A 25,552-nucleotide genomic window follows, 5' to 3' on the forward strand; every position below is an offset into this window, starting at 1 on the left:
ACCCATTTCTCTGTCCACAATAGTCTTGGTGGCTTTTAAACTGTGTTCAGCAGTCAGGCTGAGCTGCTTTTAGAATAGAAAACATAGCATTTTCATGAATTGCACAAGACAGAAAATGTTTCCTCAGAGAAATATTGAGAATTAAAATGAATGGCCTCCATATGTCATTATAATATCAAATTATTGACATGACTGAACATAACTTTTTATACAAAATAGAATAATATAGTTTCATCTTTAGTTCCTATATCATAATGAACAATAAATTATAATCAGTATTAAATTTAAATTAGAAGAAATGGGTTATCTCTGAAAATAGCCTAAAGGACTATCAAGGAGAATCAGCCCAATTAAAAGAGGTCTCTCTTTTTTTTTACTATAAATATATTTTATTATGAAAGTTTCATTTCAACTGATATTTTTAACTTTTTGTTACCATGCAACTTCAGTCATTTCATCTTTTTTATTTGTTTTCAGCCACACCTGGTGGCTCTGACTCTGATTCAGGAATCACTCCTGGAATGCTCGGGGGACTATTTGGGTTGTCAGGGATCAAACATGGATCAGCCGTGTGCAAGACTAACTTAGACCCCACTGTATTTGTATTCATTAATTCTATTTTTTTGTTTGGTTTAGAGGCCAAAACTGAAATTCTTAGGGCTTACTGCTGACTCTGTGCTCAGAAATCACTCCTGGTTTTGCTTGGGGAACCATATGCAGTGCCAGAAATTGAATCTAGGTCAGTCATATTCAAGGCACATGCTTTACCCATGGTATTATCATTTTAGCTCACTCATATTTTTTAAATTGATATTTATAAGCTTCCCTAAATAAAATCATTTTGTTGGCATTCATTATTTATTGATTATTATCAATTTTATTTGTGTGGTTTTTGGATTGTTTTGTTTTGTTTGAGGGCCACATCCTTGATGCTCAGGGGTTACTCCTGGCTATGTGCTCCTGGCTTGGGGGACCATATGGGATGCCTGGGGATTGAATCACAGTCCTCCTGGGTCAGCCATGTGTAAGGGAAATACTCTACAGCTGTGCTATTGCTCCAGCCCTATTTGTGTGTTTTAAATTACACTTAGATTCTCTAACAATGGTCCTCAAACTATGGCCCGCGGGCCACATATTGTATTTATTCCAATTTTGTTTCTTCACTTCTAAATAAGATATATGCAGTGTGCATAAAAATTTGTTCATAATTTTTGTCTTTACTATAATCCAGCCCTCCAACAGTCTGAAGGACAGTGAATTGGCCCCCTGTTTAAAAATTTTGAGGACCCCTGCTAGAAAATATAAATACTTAGAGGAACTGTAAAAGATGTGAAACAATTTGTTGTGAGCTTTTTCCTTAATAGGTATTGATTCTAAAAATTGTATCCATTGGACAAGAGATAAAGTACAGGGTTAAAGGTATTTGCCTTTTCATGAACTGAGCCCTGTTTGAGTACCCCAAGTACCATCAGGAGTGATTTATTTATTTTTATTTTAATCATAGTGGCTTACATATTGTTCTCAGTAATATTTTAGGTACATATTAACATTGAGTCAGGGAAATTCCCACACCGAATTGTCCTCCCTCCACTCCCGTTCCCATCCTGCCTCCCATAGCCTCCACCCTCACCCACAGGGCTGCTAGAATGAGTGGGCCTCTCTATGCCTAGCTAACTACTTAGTGATCTTACAACCGTTTGGTCATGGTACCTTCATTATAACCCCTCTAATTGGGAGGCAGGACTAGATAGTTAAAGTTATGTGGTTTTGTTTAAAGAAGAGAAAAAGTTATAAGATGGGGTAAAAATCAAATATGCCAAAAATGGGCGGAGTCCTTCTAGAGGCTCTCTTCCTCGGTTCGAGAGACAAAGGGGAAAAAGAAGGTGAAACACCACAACAGTATAAAAAGAAGTATCAAACAAAATATTCAATGGACACTACAGCAATAAATGTAGGCACCACATACTTGCCATGATCTTGAGATAAAAACACGACAGCACAAAACAGAAGAAGAGAAAAGAAGAAAGAAAAAAAATAAATAAAAATGGGTACAACCAGTTCAATATCCACACCAAATCAAAGAAATTGACATAAACTAGATAGAATAAACAAAAGATTATTTTGTACTTTTTATCTTTTTAAAAAAAATTTTCCCTCCTGCATAAGCACAGTAAACATTGGGGTCATTAGAAAAAATATTCCCTTGGCCTAAGAGATACAGGGTTTCTCCATCCTTGGAGTATATTGTCATGGAATTAACTATAGAGTCCTTTCTAGTTCATTTTCTCCAGTTGGTGCTTTTGTGGTGTATGGGAGACTTCTGCTCCATCCTGGGTGGTAAAATCAGGTCTCTGTATCTAGAGATCTCAGTCTCTGCATAGGTCAAGGATGGAACTTATGGTAAAGTCTTTCTTTGTGGTTCTAGAAGTTCTGTTCCCCTAGTGTCATTTTAATCCATCTTCTGTGGTTGGTGGTCTTGGTCCTTGCACTGATCCTAGGATAGAGCCTGGGATAGCATCTTTTGTTATGTTACCAGGAGACCCATTCAGTTGCTACTGTCTCAGTCAGCCCTCTGGAATTAGAGAGCATGGTTGTTGTGCAGGTCATAGATCAAACCCTAGACTAGGGCTTTTTTATTGGTCCCAGGATACATACTGCCCGGTCATGGTTCTATCAGCCAGTCATCTGTAGCTCACTCACGATCTTGGCTTTTGCACAGACCAAAGGATTACAAGTTTTCTGATTTTGTCTTATCATTAGCTGGTGAGGTAGGATAACCTGCTCTTGGGTCAGGTTGTTCCTAATTTCCTCGTTGTCAGGATATCATATTAGAGCTGGGCCATGTTGGTGTTTGAGCAGTATTAAGGATGTCCCAGATGGGATTTGGTTCCTGTAGCTGTTGTGAAGAACTGTGTCGTTTCTATGCCTGGGATACAAAGTTCCAGGCTGAACGATTGCCTTCTAATTACCTGGAGTCTAAGTTGGGTTTACATGACATATATTCAAGGTGGGAGACGCCCCTGTGTGTAAAAAAATATGACTTCTTATCCCTAGTAGATAAGAGCTTGATTTTATACGTTAACCTTACCCCTTTTTTTAGTGTGCCTTTGCAGGAAGAAATGGTGCTACATTATATTGCCGGTGCATTTGGGGGTGGAAAGAGAAGAAAACAGAAGCAAGTCACACACCCAAAAAAGATAAAAATATATGTATAAAGAAAAAAAGTTTTTTTAATAAAAATAAAATAATGAAATAAAAAAAGTAATTAAAGGAAAAAAGTGATGCAGGAGACTACCTTATATTTGGGGAAGAGTCGGTAAAGAGGTAGTGTTATACAAGGCTTATACTTATGATGGAACTATAAGTTTCCCCATTGTCTTTTGAGATTTTCTTGTGGGGTGTGGGTTCCCGGGTGCCTTTTCATCACACACCCTGACCTTGAGATTGGCAAAAGATTTTTGGAGGGAGGTCTTGGGTAGAGTTCTTGCATTGGGAGTACTTTTAGAGCTAAGTCCAGTATCAAGCAACAGTCCACGTTAGGAAGAATTGGTAAGGAGGACCACACATGTAAATCAGCAGGGGTGTTGGTTGTCTTTTCTTGCCGGGGATGAGGTATGAGTTTGAGTGGGTGTCCTGTCGCTTGGGTGCTGGATACTGGTTCATTAGGGTAAGAGGTCAGTCTTAATGCCTAGTAGATTAAGAACTGAGGGTGAAGAGTTTTAATAAGGTGGGAAATCTGTATAAGATTGACGAGTGAAAGGATAGTTGGATTTCTAACGGGGGGAGAAAGGAGTAAGTATATAGAAGAGGCAGAAAAGAAGAAAAGAGCAAATAGGATTAAAAAGAAAAATAAGAAAAAATAGTGAGAAGATAGGAGAAAAGAGCAAAGGAATGTTAGTTTGCTTGAATGTGTTTGATGAGTAGACCCTGTAGTATAAATCTGTAGGTCACAGTGTTACTTTGGTGATCTGGCTGATCACGTACTTCAGGTCTTAAAGGAAGGTGTAATCTAGAAATAAAGGGTATGTTAAAGAGTTTTATCAAGACCTCTTCATAACGCAAGCTGGGTATGGTATCTCATGAGACTGAGTCCCAAGGTGCCATCTTAGGTTGTCCACCCTTTGTATCCAAGAATGCCTGTGTATAAAAAAGCTGAGAGGTTATTTTAAATATAGTAAGATTATGGCATTAAATCATATTATTTTGAAATGCTTCCATTGGACTTAGTGATTTCCCATGATAATTTTACCTGTAATTCTGTATAGGATCCCTAAGATATTATTATGGCCCTTTGTAGTAAAAGGATGGTTACATACTTGTTCTCTCTTTGCTGCTGTTTTTGCTATTGTTAGTTTCTTTATGGTATAATGTGTAGTCAAGAGTTTGTGTTATTTTTCTTTCCTGTGATTTGGGCACTACTCACCAGTATATGTTGACTGTTACAGTGTTTGGAGTTTCTCCCTAGTTAAACCCTGTTATTTGAACATTGAGTATTAGTTGTATATGTGGTATATGTTCTAGGTGCTTCAGAATAGTGATCTCATTGTGATTTATCTTTCATCTCTGGCTTATTTCATTTAACATAATACGGTATAGGTCCATCCACGTTGCTGCAAAGTCCATGATTGTATCATTTCTGACTGCCATGTAGTATTCCATTGTGTATAGATACCACATCTTAATGATCCACTCTTCTATTGTTGGACATTGAGTTTGGTTCCAAGACTTGGCTATAGTACCGAGTGCTGTGATAAATAGTGGGGTGCACACATACTTTTAGATGAATGTCCTTCCGACTTAGGGGTAGATAGCTAGGAGAGCAATTGCTGGGTCAAATGGCAGCTCAATTCTGAGTTCTTTGAGCACTCTCCAGACTGTTATCCATAGGTGTTGGACTAGGGGGCATTCCCACCAGCAGTGGATGAGAGTTCCTTTTATACCACATCCCCGCCAACAGAGATTGTTCCCATTATTTTTTATGTGAGCCATCCTCGCTGGTTAAGGTGGTATCTCATTGTTGTCTTGATTTGGATCTCTCTGATCATGAGTGAAGGTGAGCATGTTTTCATGTGTTTGTTGGCCATCCTTCTGTCTTCCTCAGAGAAGTGTCTATTCATTTCATCTCCCCATTTTTTATGGCTTTATTTGGTTTTGGGTGGCTCAGCTTTCTGAGTGCTTTGTATGTTCTAGATATCAGCCCTTTATATGATATGTTGAGCGTAAAGATTTTTTTCCCAGTCAGTTAACTGTCTTCTTGTGTTAAGTAGGGTTTCTTTCATCATGCAGAAGCTTTTTAGTTGGATGTAGTCCCATTTGTTTATGTTTGATGCTAAAGTTCTTGCGATTGGTGCTCCATCCTCGAAGACCTTTTTGATATATAGGTCTTCAAGTGTTCTGCCTATTTTATTCTTGATAAACTTTATAGATTCGGGTCTGATTTCAAGGTCTTTGATCCATTTTGAGTTGACTTTTGTATAAGGAGTGAGGTATGGGTCAATTTTGAATTTCTTACATGTGGTTTCCAGTTGTACCAACACCATTTGTGGAAGAAGACTTTCTTTGTTCCATTTCAAATTCTTGGCTCTTTTGTCAAATATTAGTTGACTGAGGGTTTATGTCTGTAAATTCTGTTCTAACCCACTGGTCTAAGGTCCTGTCTCTGTTCAAGTACCATGCTGTTTTGATCACTATGAATCACTATGATCACTATGAATTACAAAGTTATTCATAAATGAGTTTTAAACAAAGATGTTCCAACACCAATCCCTTCACTAATGTCCACCAATTTCCTCCATCAATTTCCTCCCCACTTTATTTCATTACCATTTACCAGTTTGCTTCTCTAATGAAAGACATTTTCTTTTTTAAATTACTATCGGAACTGTGATTTACAGAACTGATTTTGTATAGTTATTTTGATTTCTGTGTTGGGAGATGGGGGAAGTAGACAGTTTAAGCTCCAAACAATTAGATTCCAAAGACAAAAAAAAAGAGGGTAGAGTACAAAATGGCGGACAGAGGCATGTGCCAGTGGTAAAATATTTAGGCCATGGACATGGGTACAGAAACACACACACACACATACACATATGCATATTGACTGCTTTGTGAACTAAAAAGAAAAAGAACAGGCTTCTCGTTCTCAGAGAAGAAATAGATCTTGGAAAATGAATGAATCTGAACCTAAAGGTGCTGTAATGGAATTAGCAACCACTTAATGGACCATTATAATTAATATGTGCCATCATTATTTATACATGGAAACTAAAAATAAAAATCAGTTGCACCAAGACAGCATACAAAGTTAGAGAACCTGAATTTCAAGCCAAATATATAGATATGAATATCTGAACAATTATCATTTAGTTTAATTAAAGGAATTTAAAGAAAAATCACTTTGGGCTAACTTAAGTAAGTTACTTTGGTAACTTACCATATAAATATACCTTAAATCCTAATTTAATTCATTGTTTTTATTCATTATTACTGTTCACGAGAATTATTGACCCCCAAAAAGTTAACTTACAGGTAAAATTGGAAAAGAGAAAAATATGGGGAGATTGAAATGCCAATTACAAAGATAAAGAAATGATCAGAAAAAAAGTTGTACCGTATGATACCAACTATATCGCTTTGTGAAAAGGGCAGAACTATGCGATACATAAAATATAAGTGGTTACCAAGGAGATACTGTGGAGGTACAGGATGACAAGATGGAGTATAGAGGCTCTGATCTGTCAGGCTGTGAAAATACTTTGTTGAACTCTGTAATGACAAATATATGTCATTATTTAATTGTGCAAATCCACACATTGATTTACCATAAATGACCACAAAAGTGACCCCTAAGAGGTTATAATGATGTGTCTATGTAGGTCTCAGAGACTGTAATAAAGATACTTCTGGAAGTAATGGTGATACTGGGAAAGATCAGATAAGTGTAGGGAACACATTTAGAAATCTATTTACTGTTCACACATTTTTAATTGTAAATCTAAAACTAAAATGACCTCAGTTGTAATTTATAATTTATATCAGATCTACAAAATGGCACTAAATCATGATGTATCATGTATGCTGTAATCTGCTAATTTTTCTAACAATTCTGAAAACCGTTACAATGTGATCTGGCCAAAGATATCCTAGAAAAGAAGAATCAAGGTCACATTGGAAGTCAAATGTGAGTCAAAAATTACTAGGATAGATATTTTATGTGTTCAATAAGTAAAGGGGACTTCTTTTTGCTAAAAATGTATTAGGAGGTGCTTGAGTGGTAGCCCAGCTCTGCCGTGCAGCCAGCTGACTGACCCAGGACAGATGCAGGTTTGATTCCCGGCATTCAATACAGTATCCCCAGCCAGAAACAATTTCTGAATGCAGAGCAGTAGTAACCCCTGAGCACCACTGGGTGTGACCCAACAAAAACAAACAAACAAACAAACAAAATACTAGGAGTATTGGAATAAGGTTATAAATATGTCTTGTAGTGTGGAAATGTGAGCAAGGTAGAGCTGCTTAGCTAAAGGACTGAAAAATTGATGGGGACTACACCTTAGAACAAGAATGAAGTGCCATACTTATTGTGAGAAGCTTCTCTCATTTTTCCTTCTCAAAACATGGGTCTTAATGGTCCAAATGCCTCAGTCCTTGGGGAAGAGACCAACAAAGAATGGCACTGGTACCAAGACCTGTAATTGATGTAGAAGTCACTAGGCAAAAAAAAAAAAAAAGCTTCTAGGTGATACCAGATCTGCCCAGATCAAAGAATTAGAATAATGGGACTTGTCACCATAGTTCATAGAACCTAAAGGCTCCTGGATTTGTATTTAAGTCATATTTGTTTTCAACACAAGTTTAGAGGAGGAAATGTCTTTACTCTCAATTTTTTATTTTGTCTAAGTATGCTTGAAGAATTTTGAAACGTCTTTTATATAAAATTTTATTAGTTGTCTCATTATATATTTATTTCATATGGGTATGCATATAAACACCCATATACAAATAAATGATAATACATGGTAGTATGTGTGCATATTTCTTATATAGTACATGGGTAATATTGCCCAAATTTTACATAAAAATTGCAAAAATTCTTCAAGCACAGTTGGATGTTACTGAATATTATCAACATACTATACATATAATATGCAAATATACAACCTTATATTTTATCATGCAAGACAAGTACCCAATTTTCTGTGGTGTCTCTCTGGTTTCATGAGTGTATACTTGCATATCCATATGCAGTAGCTATCTACTGAGAAAGAACTTATAAAATCTACTTTAGGGCCAGTAGACAGTACAGCTTTTGTTGTGAGAACAAATTACCTGAGAAAGAAACAGAGAAAAGAAGGATGGGAAAAAAAGATAGGAAGAAATTGTAAAAAATTGTAAGGAAGAATGATATCCTATTTTGCAATTTTAAAACACACTTTAGCTTGTAGTTATCAATTGTGCTGTTTATTTTATTCATCAAGTTTACAAATTTTTAACAAAAATATAGAATTTCATTAAACACATACTTTTTTTCAATTTGAAAAACAATTCACATAAGAAAACAAAAACCATGAGCAGTGAATTCAACAGTGAGTGTAAGCTCAGCAAAATTAATTTAAGGACGTGACTCTAGAGCCAATAAACAAAGGAGTTCACTGCTAAAAGGGGCTTGAATATTTGTAGCATACATTACCTGCTACTTACACAGCTTTGAATATTGGAAATAATCAAACACCAGACACAAAAAACTTCCTTATTAGGAATTACACTAAAAAATAAAGCAAACACTGTCCCACTTAGGATTGGAATCTGAAGTTCTCATTCCCTTTACTTAAAGAATTACTGTGTAATTCTCCCATAAAACAGGTCCCCTGCTTATAAGTGTTACAATCCTATATAAAGTCTCCCAATTATTAAATCAGTGCCAAGTCGTTTCCATATTTCTCTTTGAGAAGTTTAGGAATAAGTGTTAAGGTAAGTAACTCCAAGCAAGTTGCTAACTCCAGTTCAGTAATTCCACCTGAAAAGTGTCCAATCCATTTATTCCAAGACGATGACTATAATAAGATGAGGGGAAAAATTCTACTGCAAGCATATTCCAATTTCAATATCAATAAAATCTAACAATCTCACTGTGAAGCTTAAAATTTTTGGATTTAAGGTACAGAAAACCTCATATCAAATTTCTGCTAAGCTCAAGGACTTGTCCCCTCACACTTTATTTCTATAGTTTTTTCTGTGTTTTCTTTAACATCCTTACTTCTCTCTACTCAATACTTCTAGGTATGATGAGTAAAAGCTCTCATCCCTTGCAGGACATTTCAGGTTCTGCTGATCCCCAGGACTGCTGGATTCTCAGGCTTGACCGGATATAAACTTGTCAAGAAATCACTCTCAAATAGCTACAAAATGAATTACAAGGTCCATTTTTATAAATAAAATGTTTGTAACATTATTAGTGGAATGTTTGTGTTTGGAGAGTAAATATCACTTTACTCAGCATTGCTATACACATTTGGTAGGTAGATTGCTGCCAGTAGATTTATTTTTTTTACATAAGCATGTATTTTATTTTATATGTCAGAACACTTCCTGGATACACAATGTAGATTGTGTTGGTTGCATTTGTTTTCTGTGGATGCGATGATGTTACTGTTCATTAGTCAAGTTTCTTCAAATATCGGCTTTCTAACATGTGTGTGCTCTCTGGTGTGATGAGATGCAAAACCTGGCAGAAGCCTTGCCACCCAGTCAGCAAACATGGCGTTCTCTTGTGTGTGTCCTCTGGTGTCCTATGAGACCTGTCCTCAGACCAAAGCCTTTACCACATTGTCTGCAAATATAGGGCTTCTCCTCTGTGTGTGTGTCCATTGGTGTGAGATGAGACCTGATCTCGCACTAAAGCCTCGCCCACATTCTTTGCAAACATAGGACTTCTCCCCTGTGTGTGTGTCCTTTGGTGTGAGATGAGACTTGACTTTGCACTAAAGCCTCGCCCACATTCTTTACATATATAAGGCTTCTCCCCTGTGTGTGTCCTCTGATGCGAGATGAGATGTGATCTCTCACTGAAGCCTCGCACACACTCTGTGCAAATATGGGGCTTCTCCCCTGTATGTGTCCTCTGGTGTGCGAGGAGATATGACCTCCAAACAGAGCCTCGTCCACACTCTCTGCAAACATAAGGTTTCTTCCCTGTGTGTGTCCTCTGGTGTCTAATCAGATGTGACTTCCAACCAAAGCATCGCCCACAATCCCTGCAAACATGTGGCATCTTGCCTGTGTGTGTGAACTGGTGTGTTATGAAAGCTGACCAATCACTAAAGTCTCAACTACACAACCTGCAAACATAGGGTTTCTCCCCTGTGTGTGTCCTCTGGTGTCTAATGAGATGTGACTTCTGACCAAAGCCTCGTCCACACTCTCTGCAAACATGGGGCTTCTCCCCTGTGTGTGTCCTCTGGTGTATAATGAGCTGTGACTTCCAACCAAAGCCTAGTCCACACTCTGCAAACATGGGGCTTCTCCCCTGTGTGTGTCGTCTGGTGTCTGATGAGAGTTGACCTCCAAGCAAAGCCTTGTCCACACTCTCTGCACATAGACAGCTTCTCCCCTGTGTGTACCCTCTTGTGTCTGATGAGATTTGACCTCTCACAGAAGCCACGCCCACATTCCATGCAAACATAGGGTTTCTCCCCCGTGTGTATTCTTTGGTGTTTGATGAGTCTTGACCTCTCACTGAAGCCACGCCACACTCTGCACAAATATGGGGTTTCTACCCTTTGTGTATTCTCTGGTGTCTAAGGAGAGTTGACTTCACACTGAAGCCACACCCACACTCCATGCAAACATGGGGCTTCTCCCCTGTGTGTGTCCTCTGGTGTGTAGTCAGAAGTGACTTTGTACTGAAGCCATGCACACACTCTCCACAAACATAGGGTTTCTCTCCTGTGTGTGTCCTCTGGTGTGTGATAAAATGAGACCTCTGACTGAAGCCTTGCCCACAGTCTTGACACATATGTGGTTTCTTCCCTGTGTGTGTTCTCTGGTGTTTTGTGAGACTTGACCTCCAACTGAAGCCACGTCCACACTCTATATAAACATGGGGTTTCTCCCCTGTGTGAGTCATTTGATGCGTGATGAGATTTGAAGCCTTGCCCAGGCCTTACATACTTGTCTCTTACAATTATTGACAAGTCTGTCCCAGGAACTACTCCACCTGTGTCCTCTGAATTTTCTTTCAGGTCTGTGTTAATGTCTTCCTCCACTGTCATCTGTTTACTGGAACTACCTATTTGACCACTAGATCGTCTAGAAAAGGCTATTGATATTCTACTGTGACTCATCCTATTAGCCAAATATATGCACTTTCTATGTTTTTCTCACTTTCAAGTATGTCATTCTTTGGATTGTCACTAGATAGATCTGAATGCTGCTGCCATTGGTTCGGTTCACATCGACAAGAATTCTCTGATTGAGGGTGCTTTCTTCCAGATATTTCCAGGAGGATCCAAGAAGGATGACTTCGTTTCATGTGATGACTGAGGAAGCTCTGATTGGAGAAGCAGCAAACAGGCTTTGTGGCAGCCTCCCCAGGGCACCTCCTTCCAACCAGGAGATTAGCGCAGGCTTTACCCCAAAATACCCGACTGCCTGCAGGTGCTCTTAGGTTTCCAGCACCACATCCCTGTAGAGCCTCCTCTGAGAGACGTCCAGGCATGGTACTCTTCAGGTGAGAAGCTCATGGCCACATCAGGACGTCAGATAGTGTGGCCCCATCTTCTCCAGCCTGGATGATTCCTCAAGAGCAGCAACTGGCCCTTTACCCAAAGTCCTAGGGAAGAATTTCAGCCATGAGCGACAAAGGTGAGCACAGAGGAGCTGCTTCACGCTGGGTCTCTCTGGAGCCTTAACCAGATCCGCACTGCCAGCTTCTTTAGAGGGCACCTGTGGAAAGCACCCAAATAGCATGTGATGTGGCCCAACACCCCAATATCCACAGCGCTGGCTAAGGACCAAGAGCGGACCCTTGTCCACGCTTGGAGTTTCTCAACTCAAATCTCCTTGCAATCAATACTCTTGGGGGCGGGGCAGCAGTGCCAAGGTAAGGGCTTTACCTGGGGCAGCTGAGCCCAGTGGTCTCATCAGGGGTGCAGTTCTGTGGCCGCACTCCCTTGCAGAAAGATCAGTGTGGCACGAAATTCACAGGTCAAACCCCAAAGCCTGCATCACTGCTCACAGAATGAGAGAGCGAAGAAGAAGAGATTCTTTCTCCGGAGGAGTCCCCACGAAGGGTACCCAGGCAAAGACCCTGAAACTAACTGGGAAAAGCCGCAGGGCTCGGGCGGGGTTTGAGGGGCCAGTATATTTATTTTTAAGAGCCAATTCATCTCACAAGGAGCAAGAGAAAATTCAGAAGAAATGGCCTTTGTGAAGGGATTGTATTCTGTAACCATAGAATAACAAGTTTATTACTATTGAAAACTAGGATATCTCTAATAAAAAGTTTTAGTTAGGGACCGGAGAATGGCACAGCAATAGTGCATCTTCCTTGCACACGGCTGACCTAGGACAGACAGTGGTTCCATCTCCCAGAGTCCCATTTGGTCCCCCAAGCCAAGAGCGATTTCTGAGAGCAGAGTCAGAAGTAACTGGGTGTTATTTGTGTGTCATTGGGTGTGGACCAAATATTAAAAAAAGATAGAAAATTGGGGCCGGAGAGATAGCACAGTGGTGTTTGCCTTGCAAGCAGCCAACCCAGGACTTAAGGTGGTTGGTTTGAATCCTGGCATCCCACATGGTCCCTGTGCCTTCCAGGAGCTATTTCTGAGCAGATAGCCAGGAGTAACCCCTGAGCACCTCTGGGTGTGGCCCAATAACCAAAAAAAAAAAAAGAAAAAAGAAAAAAAAAGAAAGAAAGAAAATAAAAAGAAAAAAGAAAAAGAAAAAAAGAATAAAAAAACAACAACTCTAGAAGGGACCAGAGTGATAGTAGGAGTAGGGTTCTTGAATTGTGTATAGTCAGTTCCATTACATATGGATTCCTGAGCTCCACCAGGAGTGAAACCTGAGTACAGCATTAGAAGTAAGCCCTGAGCACCATCGGTGTGACCCCAAAAACAAGCAAAACATAACACTTCCACTGGATCCTCAATTAATCCATCAGCTTCTCAAATTTGTTTCTAAATTAATCTTTGAAAACACAAGTGTCTATAAAAAGAAAATGTGCTAAGTGCACAGATTGATTTTCTAATAGAACAGAGTTAATCATTATTGAGCATGCACTATGGTTGGACACTAAGATAAATGTCTCATTTAAATTTTTTTTTACTTTCCCATTAGAGTTCCAAAGTAACACAGAATTTCTATTTTAACTTTCTAGATGAGAAAAACAAGACTCAGAGGACACATAGTTTTCTTAAAGTCACAAAAGCATGCAAGAATCTAGATTGTCACACATAAGCTTTTATGAATCTAGTTACTTTTTTCATTGTGATATATAATTTATATAGTATAAATATATAAATATGTATTTTATATATTATATGTATTTATATTATATATCACAATATGTATATATTATATATAAAGTATATATGTGTATTATAATATAATGTAATATAATATAGGACCTAATTTTTGGCCCTGCCATATAAAATATTAAATAAAAGCTAAAATGTTATTTTTCAGGCAATAGATTTTAGAGCAGAAAAGGAAAATGGCATATTTTGAAGGAGGTCACATGTAGAGTAACAGTCCTGGATGGGACTGGATGATAGTGAGATGGATGGAGAGAGGCCTTTCTCCTCCAGCCCGAGGCCACCCACCTCCAACTCTCTCCAGCCAGTGGATCTGAGGGTGGCGGCAAGGAAAAGACCACAGGCAGTCAGGTTTCAGGAGACATGAAGTTTTATTCAAGGCCCTAGTCAACATGTGTGGCCTATCATAACTTTTCAAGCCAGCTTCATTATTTGCCCTCCATTCAACCTCTTTCAGCCATCTCTCCTCCTGCTGCTTCCTCCTCCATCTACTGCCGAATTCTTTCGTCAATCCCCTTCCTGCCCCTCAGGCAAACCTTTTGTTACCTACCAAGGGCCCCTCCCAGAAATGGGCAGGTTTTTCAGGTAGGTTACACAGGAAGAATGGAGGATGGAGGTAACAGTCACACACTTGGACAGCTGAAGTCCAGTTTGAGTGTCCATAGTAGCCCATTCTTGGGAAAAACCACTCAGAATGTAGCCTCATTTGCATAGCAAGAGCAGGTTTGCCTAATTTTAAGGATGACCGCTAGGGCAGTTACTACTGTTGATATTTGTAAGAAATCAAGATTCCAGCTGTGCATAAACTCTAAGTAGAATATGAACTATTTCTTATTAAAACATGAATATCAGGTTTAATGATAGAGAAAGTAATCTAATATTTTGAACATATGGTCATATAAAGCAAGGGTTGGCCACTGAACCTTGATTTTATGATATTAAAATTTTTTGAAAGGCGATAAAGTGTATTTAGAGTACTATCAGATTAGAAAAAGAGTTAACACATAAGAGTAGATTCTTAAGCACAATCTAGGGAGGAAATGATGTTGGTGGAGTGAGTACTTGTAATACAGTTGAAGGGACTTGTATGTGCACACAAGAGGAGCTTAAGATTCTAGATCTAGACTGAAATAAAATTTCAGTCATGAGTCTTATTTCTTTGCTCTAAGATTTTAAGTCATGAAAACTTATCTCTCTGCTCTGAGATTTCAAGGGAGAATTTTTTTATAATATATTTCTTTTTTTTTTACAAGGCTTTCACTGTAATATTTCAGGTACATAGTGACATTGAATCAGGGGCATTCCCACCACCAATGCTGTCCTCCCTCTATCCCTGTCCCCAGCATGTATCCCCTATTTCCTTCCCTACCCCCCCTCCATGGGCTGCCATTATAAGAGGTCCCCTCTGTGTCTAGCTTGTAGATTGGGTATCGATCCTGTTGTCGTTGGCTTTGGCTTTAGTGTTTAAGTCTGATTGCTTTTTGTTTCTACTTAATGTTCATACATTTCTACTTAATGTTCATACATAATGTTTGGTCTTGGTACCTTCCATTATTTCTTCCTGAATTTGTGAGGTAGAACAAGATGGTTCAAGTTATGAGGTTCTGTTAGAAGGAAAGAAAAAAAAACTCAAAAAGCACCCCAGCAATAAAGATTACAACCACACAATAACCACGGTCCTAAAATAAAAACAAAACAAAGCACAAAAAAAAAAGAAAGAAAAAGAAAGATTAAGAAAAAAGCAGAAAAGAAAAGAAAACAAAACAGAAAAAAACAGCAACAACATTAACAAAACCAAAAAGAATAGTTTGAGCTTCTCTCTCTTTTTTTGTTTGTTTTCATTTTTGTTTTTGCATAGGCACAGTAAAAATTGGGGAAATTAGAAAGGAAATTCCCTAGGTCTAATAGATCCAGGGTTTCTCCATCCTTGAAATATTCTGTCATGCGAATAACCACAGGCTTCAAACATGGTCTTTTACTCTCCCCTAGGTCCTTTTGTGGAGGCTAGAAAATTTCCGCTCAGTCGTGGATGATAAAATCAGGCCTCTATACTTAGAACTCTTGGTCTTTGCACATGACATAGGATGGTGACCTTCTTTATGATTATAGAAGTTCTGTTTCATCACTGTTATTTTAATCAATCCTGTAGTTAGTCGTCTTGATTTTTACATCAGTTCCCTGACAAAGCTTGGGCTAGCGTCTTTCATTATGTTTTAAGAAGATCTCTAAGTCTCCTCCTCAAGAAATATTCACTGAATCCAACTTCCTACTAAACTCGGGAAAAACACACACAAAATGTCCTAATTAGTTTTTGCTTTTACCCTGTTAGACATTGTGGCTTGTAATACTGTTAATAAGAGAGTATTTTACATATTACTTTACCTACTTTTTACACAGTTCTTGTCCTGAGTGATCACTTCACACTAGCAATGTCATAGTCTGACCTAACTACATTCTCCCTATTGTTAAAATCTTCTTTTTAATTAATATATTTTAAGCACCATGATTAGAAATATGTTTGTAGTTGGGTTTCATTTATAAAAAAAAAGACACACTTCCTTCACCAGGACAATATTCCTACCACCATTGGCCTTCATTTTCATCCTCTCCCACCACCTGCCTGTATTTGAGACAAGCATTCTATTACTTTCACTCACACCATTGTCATAGTTTTCAGTGTAATTATGTCTTTAACTGAGTTCACCACTTTTCATGGTAAGCTTTAAACCATGGTCCTTCCAGCCCTCATTTCTATTGTTTCTGTGTATTATTACAATAATATCTTTAAATTTTTAACACCTCAGATGAGTGAGACTATTCTCTGTCTATATATCTCCTTCTGACTTATTTACCTTAGCATAATGGAGACACAAACACTATTCACAGATTGGGAGGATTAACATCATTAAGATAGCAATACTCTGCATAATTTGCACAAATTTAATGCAATTACTCTAAGGACATCTATGACCTTATTCAAAGAAGTGGACCAACACACCTGAATTTCATTTGGAACAACAAATGCCAGAGAATAACTAAAGCAACCCTAAGGAAAAAGAAGATGGGAGGCATCATTTCCCCTAACTTTAAATTGTACTACAAAGCAATAGTCATTAAAACAGCATGATATTGGAATAAAGACAGACCCTCAAATCAGTGAAATAGACTTATGTATTTAGAGAATGTTTCCCATGCATACAATCAACTAATCTTTAATAAAAGAGAAAGTAACACAAAATGGAGCAAGGAAAGCTTATCCCACAGGTGGTGCTGGGATAACTGGTCACTCACATGCAAAAAAATGAACTCGGAACTCCATCTAACACCATGCAAAAAGGTTTAATCCAATTGAATTAAAGACCCGTACATTAGTCCTGGAACCATAAGGTATATAGAAGAACATGTAGATAAAACACTCCAAACATTGAAATTAAAGTCATATTCAAGGAGGAAACAGTAAGTAATGTCCAAACAAATGGAAGCAGAGATAAACAGATTTAAGCTGAGAAGCCTCTGCCCCTCATAGGAAATAGTGACTAGAATGCAAAAGCTACACACAGAATGGGAGAAACTTGCCACCCAATACCCATCAAATAAGGAGCTAATGTCTAAGATATACAAGGGACTGACAGAACTTACCAAGAAAAAAAACAACTAACCCCATCAAAAAATGGGGAGAAGTGAACAAACAATTCCTTAAAGAAGAAATACAAATGGCCAAGAGGCACATGAAAAAATATTCCACATCACTAATCATCAGAGAGACACAAATTAAAACAACATGTGGTAGCATCTCATGTCCAGAGACTGTCATACATCACAAAGAGTAACTACAATCAGTGCTGTTGGGATGTGGGGATTAAGAAAGTCTCATTCCTTGCTGGTGGGATTGCCTTTGAGTCCAGTGTTTATGGAAAACAAAAGAAAAAACCCTGTAAATTGAGCTCCCAAATTATCCCACCATACTAATCCTAGGGATATACCCTAGGAACACAAAAACAAAATACAAAAATATCTTCTGCACATCTATATTCAGTGAAGCACTATTTACAATTGCCAGAATCTGCAAACAACACTGATGTCTGACAACAGATGGATTGCTAAAGAAACTGTAGTACATATACAATGGAATACTATGGAGCCATCAGGAAAAAGGGAGTCATGACATTTTTCTATATATGGATGGACATGGAAACGATTATGCTGAGCAGAATAAGTTATAAGGGGAGATAAAGGCAAATAATAGTCTCACTCATTTATTTTTTTTCAGGTGTTTGCTATGCTTTTTATTAAGGTGAAATTTACATTAAATATACTGCATATACCTTTAGGTATAACTTTTAATATGTTAAACCTAGCAACATGTAGAACTTTCCATCAGAAAATTCTTTTATACTTCCTTCTAGTCAATCCTCTAAGCATGCCTTTTTTTTTTTTTTTTTTTTTTTTTTTGGTTTTTGGTTTTTGGTTTTTGGGTCACACATGGCAGCGCTAAGGAGTTACTCCTGGCTTTTCACTCAGAAATCACTCCTGGCTGGCTGGGGGGACCATTTGGGATGCCAGGATTCAAACCGCCATCCTTCTGTATGCAGGGCAAATGCCCTACCTCCATACTATCTCTCTGGCCCCAGCATGCTTATTTCTTTTTTTTTTTAACACCACCCATCACCAGTGCAACATTCCCATCACCAATGTCCCAAGTCTCCCTCCTCCCCACCCGACCCCTGCCTGTACTCTAAACAGGTTCTCAATTTCCCTCATACATTCTCATTATTAGGACAGTTCAAAATGTAGTTATTTATCCAACTAAACTCATCACTCTTTGTGATGAGCTTCCTGAGGTGAGCTGGAACTTCCAGCTCTTTTCTCTTTTGTGTCTGAAAGTTATTATTGCAAGAATGTCTTTCATTTTTCTTAAAACCCATAAATGTGTGAGACCATTCTGCGTTTTTCTCTCTCTCTCTGACTTATTTCACTCAGCATAATAGATTCCATGTACATCCATGTATAGGAAAATTTCATGACTTCATCTCTCCTGACAGCTGCATAATATTCCATTGTGTATATGTACCACAGTTTCTTTAGCCATTCATATGTTGAAGGGCATCTTGGTTGTTTCCAGAGTCTTGCTATGGTAAATAGAGCTGCAATGAATATAGGTGTAAGGAAGGGGTTTTTGTATTGTATTTTTGTGTTCCTAGGGTATATTCCTAGGAGTGGTATACAATACGTAGGTAAAACACTCCAGTACATTGAGGCTAAAGGCATCTTCAAGGAAGAAACTGCACTCTCCAAGCAAGTGAAAGCAGAAATTAACAGATGGGAATATATTAAGCTGAGAAGCTTCTGCACCTCAAAGGAAATAGTGCCCAAGATACAAGAGCCACCCACTGAGTGGGAGAAACTATTCACCCAATACCCATCAGATAAGGGGCTAATCTCCAAAATATACAAGGCACTGACAGAACTTTACAAGAAAAAAACATCTAATCCCATCAAAAAATGGGGAGAAGAAATGAACAGACACTTTGACAAAGAAGAAATACAGATGGCCAAAAGACACATGAAAAAGTGCTCCACATCACTAATCATCAGGGAGATGCAAATCAAAACAACGATGAGATACCACCTCACACCACAGACAATGGCACACATCACAAAGAATGAGAATAAACAGTGTTGGCGGGGATGTGGGGAGAAAGTCTCACTCATTTATGGGATTTAAGAAAAATTAAAGATATTATTGTTCCTCAAGCCAGGAGCGATTTTTGAGTGCATATCCAGGAGTAATGAGTAACCACTGAGCATCACTGGGTGTGGCCAAAAAATGCAAAAAAATTATTGTAATAATACATAATAAAATAATATATATTTTGAATATCTTGTATGTATTCCTTTAATAGCTATAACCCTTACTGAATATTCTCTTATACAGTGATGATTTTCCCCACTGTTTTGTCTGTTCTCTTTATGATCTGTTAAATAAGGAATTAAATAGATTTAGAGCTTACGTTCGAACCAAGATATGGGGGTTGTTGGACTTGTTCCCGCGGTTCCCATATGCACTAACAATGCCATGAGGCATTGTTCCACATTTGCATAAGCACATTAAAGTGGGAAAATACTATATATACAGGAAGTTCTTATCTAATATAGATAGAAACACACAAATCTTGTAATGCAGTGGGACCTTATATCCTGAACATTGTCATAATGAACTGGCTCAGGCCTCAGAAGAAAGGGCATTGTCCATTCACCCCTGAAACAGGATGCCATCTATGAAACAACCACAGTTGTCTATAACATTGCCTGGGATAATTCCTCTGTTATGGAAGACCCTACCACTGCCCCTGCATAGACCTACTCCAAAGAGAGGTCCCTCAACACCAAGAAGACATAATAACAACAACAACAACAACCTGCTTTCAGGGCGTGGCTATTCGCACTGTCCTCTAATTGTGAGGTGAAATCAGAGGACTCTTCACATCATCCTGACTTCAATGTAGGATATGCACAGACTCCAGGATCTTTAACTATGGAAACATGAAACCAACAACAGCGACTGTGCAGAAAATAAAAAGGTTTATTGCCACTATAGACAATGGATTGGGTTGGACAATCTAGTATGCCTGGAGCCTAGAAATGGTCTTATGCCAGAAAACTTCAGGGGTAAGGTCTCCTTGTATTTAGGCCAAGGCCTTTCCTTTCCATGTCCCCCATATTTTGCTGTGTCTATGCAAACAACAATTGCCACTCTAACAATGTTTTTGCTGTACTTTTTTAAAACTCTTATCCTTAAAACAAAAGAGAAGAAAAGCTTATTAAACATTCTGCTAGCCCTTTAATGAGTTAAAAATACATCACAGTGTACACATCTTCTGTGGGCAAGATATCCTTAAAATAAACATGATAATACTATATTAAATTAATTGCTTGTGTGGAAAATTTATGGTTTTTATTTAAAAGATAAGTTTTTATGGATAGGTCTTCATTTTCTGTTTATGTGTGTGCAAGTGTGTGTGGTGACCACCTCTGTCTATCTAATGTCCACACAATGCCTGTCTGTATTATATATAGTTTTTGCCCTAGATATATATAACCCTTGCTTTCCACCTCCCCTGCTTACCAAATTATAAATTATAATTTTTTATTCTTTTGTGTTCTCACCCCTAGTTATTTTTATTATTACATCCAATCATCTTTATTACTACTTAGTGATCATACAACTGTTTGGTCTTGGTGCCCTCCATTGTTTCCCCCTCAAATTGAAAGGTAGAACAAGTTGTTTCAAGTTATGTGGTTCTGTTTGAGGAGAAAAGAGAAAAATAGGGGCCGGGTGGTGGCGCTGGAGGTAAGGTGCCTGCCTTGCCTGCGCTAGCCTAGGACGGACAGCGGTTCGATTACCGGCGTCCCATATGGCCCCCCAAGCCAGGAGTGACTTCTGAGCGCATAGCCAGGAGTAACCCCTGAGCGTCACCGGGTGTGGCCCAAAAAACCAAAAAAAAAAAAAAAAAGAGAAAAATAAATAAATAAAATGGAGGTAAGAATCAAACAAGCAAAGAATGGGTGGAATCCTTCTAAAGGCTAAAAATATTAATTTGAGAGAAGAAAAGTAAAAAGGAAGAGAAATACATCAACAAGGGCCAGAGAGATAGCATGGAGGTAAGGCGTTTGTCCTGCATGCTGAAGGACAGTTGTTCAAATCCTGGCATCCCACATGGTCCCCCAAGCCTGCCAGAAATGACCTCTGAGTGTAGTCAGGAGTAACACCTGCACACTAAGGGTGTGATCCAAAAACAAAACAAAAAAAAGCAAAACAAAAAAGAAACACATCAACAATACAAAAAGGAAAATCAAGCAAAAACATCCAAAATCACACCACAGCAATAAAGACAAACATCACACACTAACCACGGTCCTGAAATAAAAACAAAACAAAGCACAAAAATGAAAACAACAACAGCAACAACAATAACTAACCTCCACCCAAAATTATTTTGTGCTGCATTTTTTTCTGCATAAGCACAGTAAATATTGGGGGAACTAGAAAGGGAATTCCCTTGGCCTAACAGATACAGCGTTTCTCTGCCCTTGAAGTATACTGTCATGGGAGTAACTACCGACTCTGTACATGCTCATTTACTCTCCTACTTTCTTCTGTTTTTTTTTTTTGTTTGTTTGTTTTTTTTTGTGGTGTATGGAATGCTTCTGTTCCATCATGAATGATAAAATCAGACCTCTGTATCTAGAGATTTTGTTATCTGCATAGGTCAAAGAATGGAGTCTATGTTGAAGTCTTTCTTTATAGTTCTAGATGTTCTGTTTCATCACAGCTCTATTAATCAGTCTTCTGTAGTTGGTGGTCTTGACTTTTGCACTGATCCTAGGATGAAGTCTAGGATAGAGTCTTACATTATGTTTCCAGAAGACCCTTTCAGTTGCAGTTGTCTCAGTCAGACCTCTGGAGTTAGAGATCTTGATTGTTGTATGGATCAAGGCCTAGACAAGGTTTTTATTTATTTGTCCCAGGATAAGTTCTGCCCAGTCATTGTAATCACCGTCAGTCTTCTGTAGGTAGTGATCTTGGCTTTTGTAAAGATCAGAGAATGACAAGTCTTCTGACTTCATCCTATCATTAGATGGTGAGGTAAGACAACCTACTCTTATCTCAAGATGTTGCCATTTCCTCATTATCAGGCTATCTTATAGAACCTGGCACATATTTGGTGTCAGATAAAGATTAAGAATGTCCCAGAGGGAGTTTGATTCCTGTAGCTGTTGGGGAGAACTGTGTCGGTTCTTTGTCTGGGATCTAGGGCTAGGGATTGGCCGGTTGCTGTCTAAACACCTGGAATCTAAGTTGGGTCCACATGACATAGTTCAAGGTGGGAGGCGCCCCTGTATTGTAGAGAAGTATGAGTTATTCTCTCTAGTAGATAAGAGTGTGTTTCTATACATAAAATGTTTCCCTTTTTAGTATGCCTTTGCAGGAAGAAATAGTGCTACATTATATTGCTGATGCATTTGGGAGTGGGAGTGCCAGGTTCCCTCCTCTCTGTGCCCTGGTTTTGACCTAGGCTAGGTTTTTGTACTAAGCAGAACCAGAAGAGGTGAAGTTAAGGAAGTGAAGAAAATAGAATCAAGACAGAGATAAAAAACATAATTACACACACACACACACACACATATATATATATATATGTATATATATATATATACTTGCATATATATTTAAAAAAACTTTTAAAAATGAGTTAAAAATAATTAAGGGAACAAAGAGATACAGATTACCTTACACTTGGGGATAAACAGATTAAGACGTAGTATTATATATAGGTCTTAAATTTATAAAGGGAATATAGGTTTCCCCATTGTCTTTTGAGATTTTCTTTTGAGATGTGGGATCCAGGGCACATTTTTATCACACACCCTGCCTGGTCTTCTTGAGATTGAGAAAAGATTTGTGGCAGAATTGTTTTGGGTAGAGTTCTTGTGATCCTTTGGAGCTGAATCCCATATCCAACAACAGTTTGGGAGTGGTGAGGAGGGTCACACAGCATGAGAGAGCAGGGATGTTCATTGTAGTTTCTTGCCAGAGATGAGGTGTATCACCCCTAGTTTTTCATTTCTGCCTTACTCCTTTTTACCTTCAGTTTGCTCTTAACTCTTTGGAACCAGAATATTTCTCCCAACCCAAATTTCTCCCAGTGGCTACCAAAATGAAAGGACAACATCCCAGCCCATGATACCATCCCCAAAAGAAGCTGCCTTCATTCCTGCTGATTTACTCTCAGAGGCCTCTTTTCTCCCACCTCTTCTTGCTGAGGACTATTGCTCACTACCAAATTTGACTTTTGAGAGATCCTGGCCCTTAGGATATTTCCTAATTCATGAATAATGAGAGTCATTTTATTTATTCTCTTCAGACTCCACAAAACCACATCATAGGCTGAAGATGTGCTCTGGATTTTATCTCCCCCACCCAAACTTTTTCAAACGACTTAAAAGGGATATGTATATTTCCTTTGTATATTTCTTTTTGCTTATTTGTTTATTAATAACTTTTATTTTGACCAAAGTGGATTACAAATCATTCACAGTAGTATTTTAGGTACATAGTGACATTGAATCAAGGGCATTCCCACCACCAGTGTTGTCCTCCCTCACCCCGGTTCCCAGAATGCATCTCATATCGCCCCTCCTTTGCCCCCAGGCTGATATGTAAGTGGTCCCTTCTGTGTCTAGCTTGTTGCAGATTGGTTATCAGTTCTGTTGTATCTGGCTTTTGGACTTGGTGTTTAAATCTGATTATTTTTATTTCTATTTGATCTTCATACAACTATTTTGTCTTGGTGTCTTTTTATATATTTCTGTATGTATATTTACTTAATAGGTATAATTCTTATAATGTATTTACTTATGTAGATATAGTTTCCCACCCCATTTTTTCTGGATTTGTTGATAGGAAATTCTAGTAGAAAAGTTACTCGGGTTCTAAGGTCATGTTAGAACCAGGTTATAGAGATTTTTTAGCTTTTTATTTTTACCCCCATATGCACAGTAGTATCCCCGAGACATTGTTCCTTTTTGCATAAGCATATTAAAATGGGGAAATATTATATATAGAAATAAGTTCTTATCTAATAGGATTAGGAACTCCTAAATTTTTTATTGCAGGGGGGCGCTTTCACCCTGAACATGTATCTTAGTGACTTGACCTAGGCTTCAGTTTATCATACATCGCCATTCACCCACAAACCTTGATACCATCTTTGGAACAGGCACAACAGTTTTCTGCATCAGCATCAGGAATCAAACTTCTACCGGGGAAGGCCCCAATTCTGCCCGGGCACCATCTTGCTCTAGAGTGAGTTCATATGCCACCTTGACGACTTCAAAACAAGAACAATTTGCTTTCAGTTTGTGTTTCCTTGACTTGACATTTAATGGTATGATAAAACCAGAAGACTTTGACATAGGATTTGCACACAAAAACCAAAATCTGTAATAACTGAAGCCTGACTGTGACAACCGTAATTGAGGAGAACTTTTTTTCAAACCATAAGGAAAGACTACAGGGTTGGACAGCTTAGTATGCCTGAAGCTTGTATTTGGTCTTATGACAGGATGATTCATGGGTAGGGACAACCTGTTTTTAAGCCAAAGGTTTATTCTATTTTCCACAAATTTTGCTGGGACTATGCAAAAAAATGCCACTCCTTTTTTATCTTTTAGATAGGGACTCCCACCTTTTACATAGTACCTAGAGGCACAAATTACTATGTTCTACATCATATTATTGTATTTTTTTCTGTACAATTAAGAAGAAAAGAAAAAATTAATGATGAGGGTCAAGAAATAAGTGCACTGGTAGAAATAAAACAGAACTAAATATCTAAGCCAAAATCAACAACAATGAAATCCAGAGACCCAAACTCTAATGATTTGAACTTTTAATAGGCCTGTTATATTGGCATGGCAGGGGTGAAGTGTGGTGGTATAAGATATATTCTAGCTACCCTGGTGAAAGAGGTTGATACTGGCCCTGACTCAATATATATCTGTCTAAAATCCAACTATCAAATATGTTGTAAATCATAATTGTTTCAATAAAATAAAATAAAGGCAGTTTTATATTAGGAGACTGACCATTATGGAGATCTCACTCTCAGGCTGTTGTGTGTAATAATTGTGAAGTTCCTTTGATGAGCATTAAGTATTCTTCTAAAGGGTTTACACAGTCTTTTTGATTTGCTAAAGATCAGAGATCTATGCAGATGTAGTTGCACAAAAGAAGTTATTGAAGTGAATATTCAATTATTATCACTTTAAATGTCAGATGCCTCTAGCATTATTTTAAACACAGGTAAGACAATTTAATTAACAGTATTTTCCCATTGAAATCAACACACACACCTACCTCAACCACTCAACCTATTTCCACAATCCTTTCCACAGTATATGATAATTTCTTCAGAATTATCAACACAGACCCAGAACATTATTGGTATCTCTAT

General features: G+C 38.2%; 1 long non-coding RNA gene across 1 annotated transcript in view; it reads left to right on the forward strand.

Moving 5' to 3' along the window:
- Positions 1-25,552, forward strand: part of LOC126006085 (uncharacterized) — a 1,493,032-nt gene that overhangs the window by 1,066,831 nt on the left and 400,649 nt on the right. The window lies entirely within an intron of this gene.

The sequence above is a fragment of the Suncus etruscus genome, chromosome 4, assembly GCF_024139225.1.
Source record: "Suncus etruscus isolate mSunEtr1 chromosome 4, mSunEtr1.pri.cur, whole genome shotgun sequence".
Classification (NCBI taxonomy): domain Eukaryota; kingdom Metazoa; phylum Chordata; class Mammalia; order Eulipotyphla; family Soricidae; genus Suncus; species Suncus etruscus.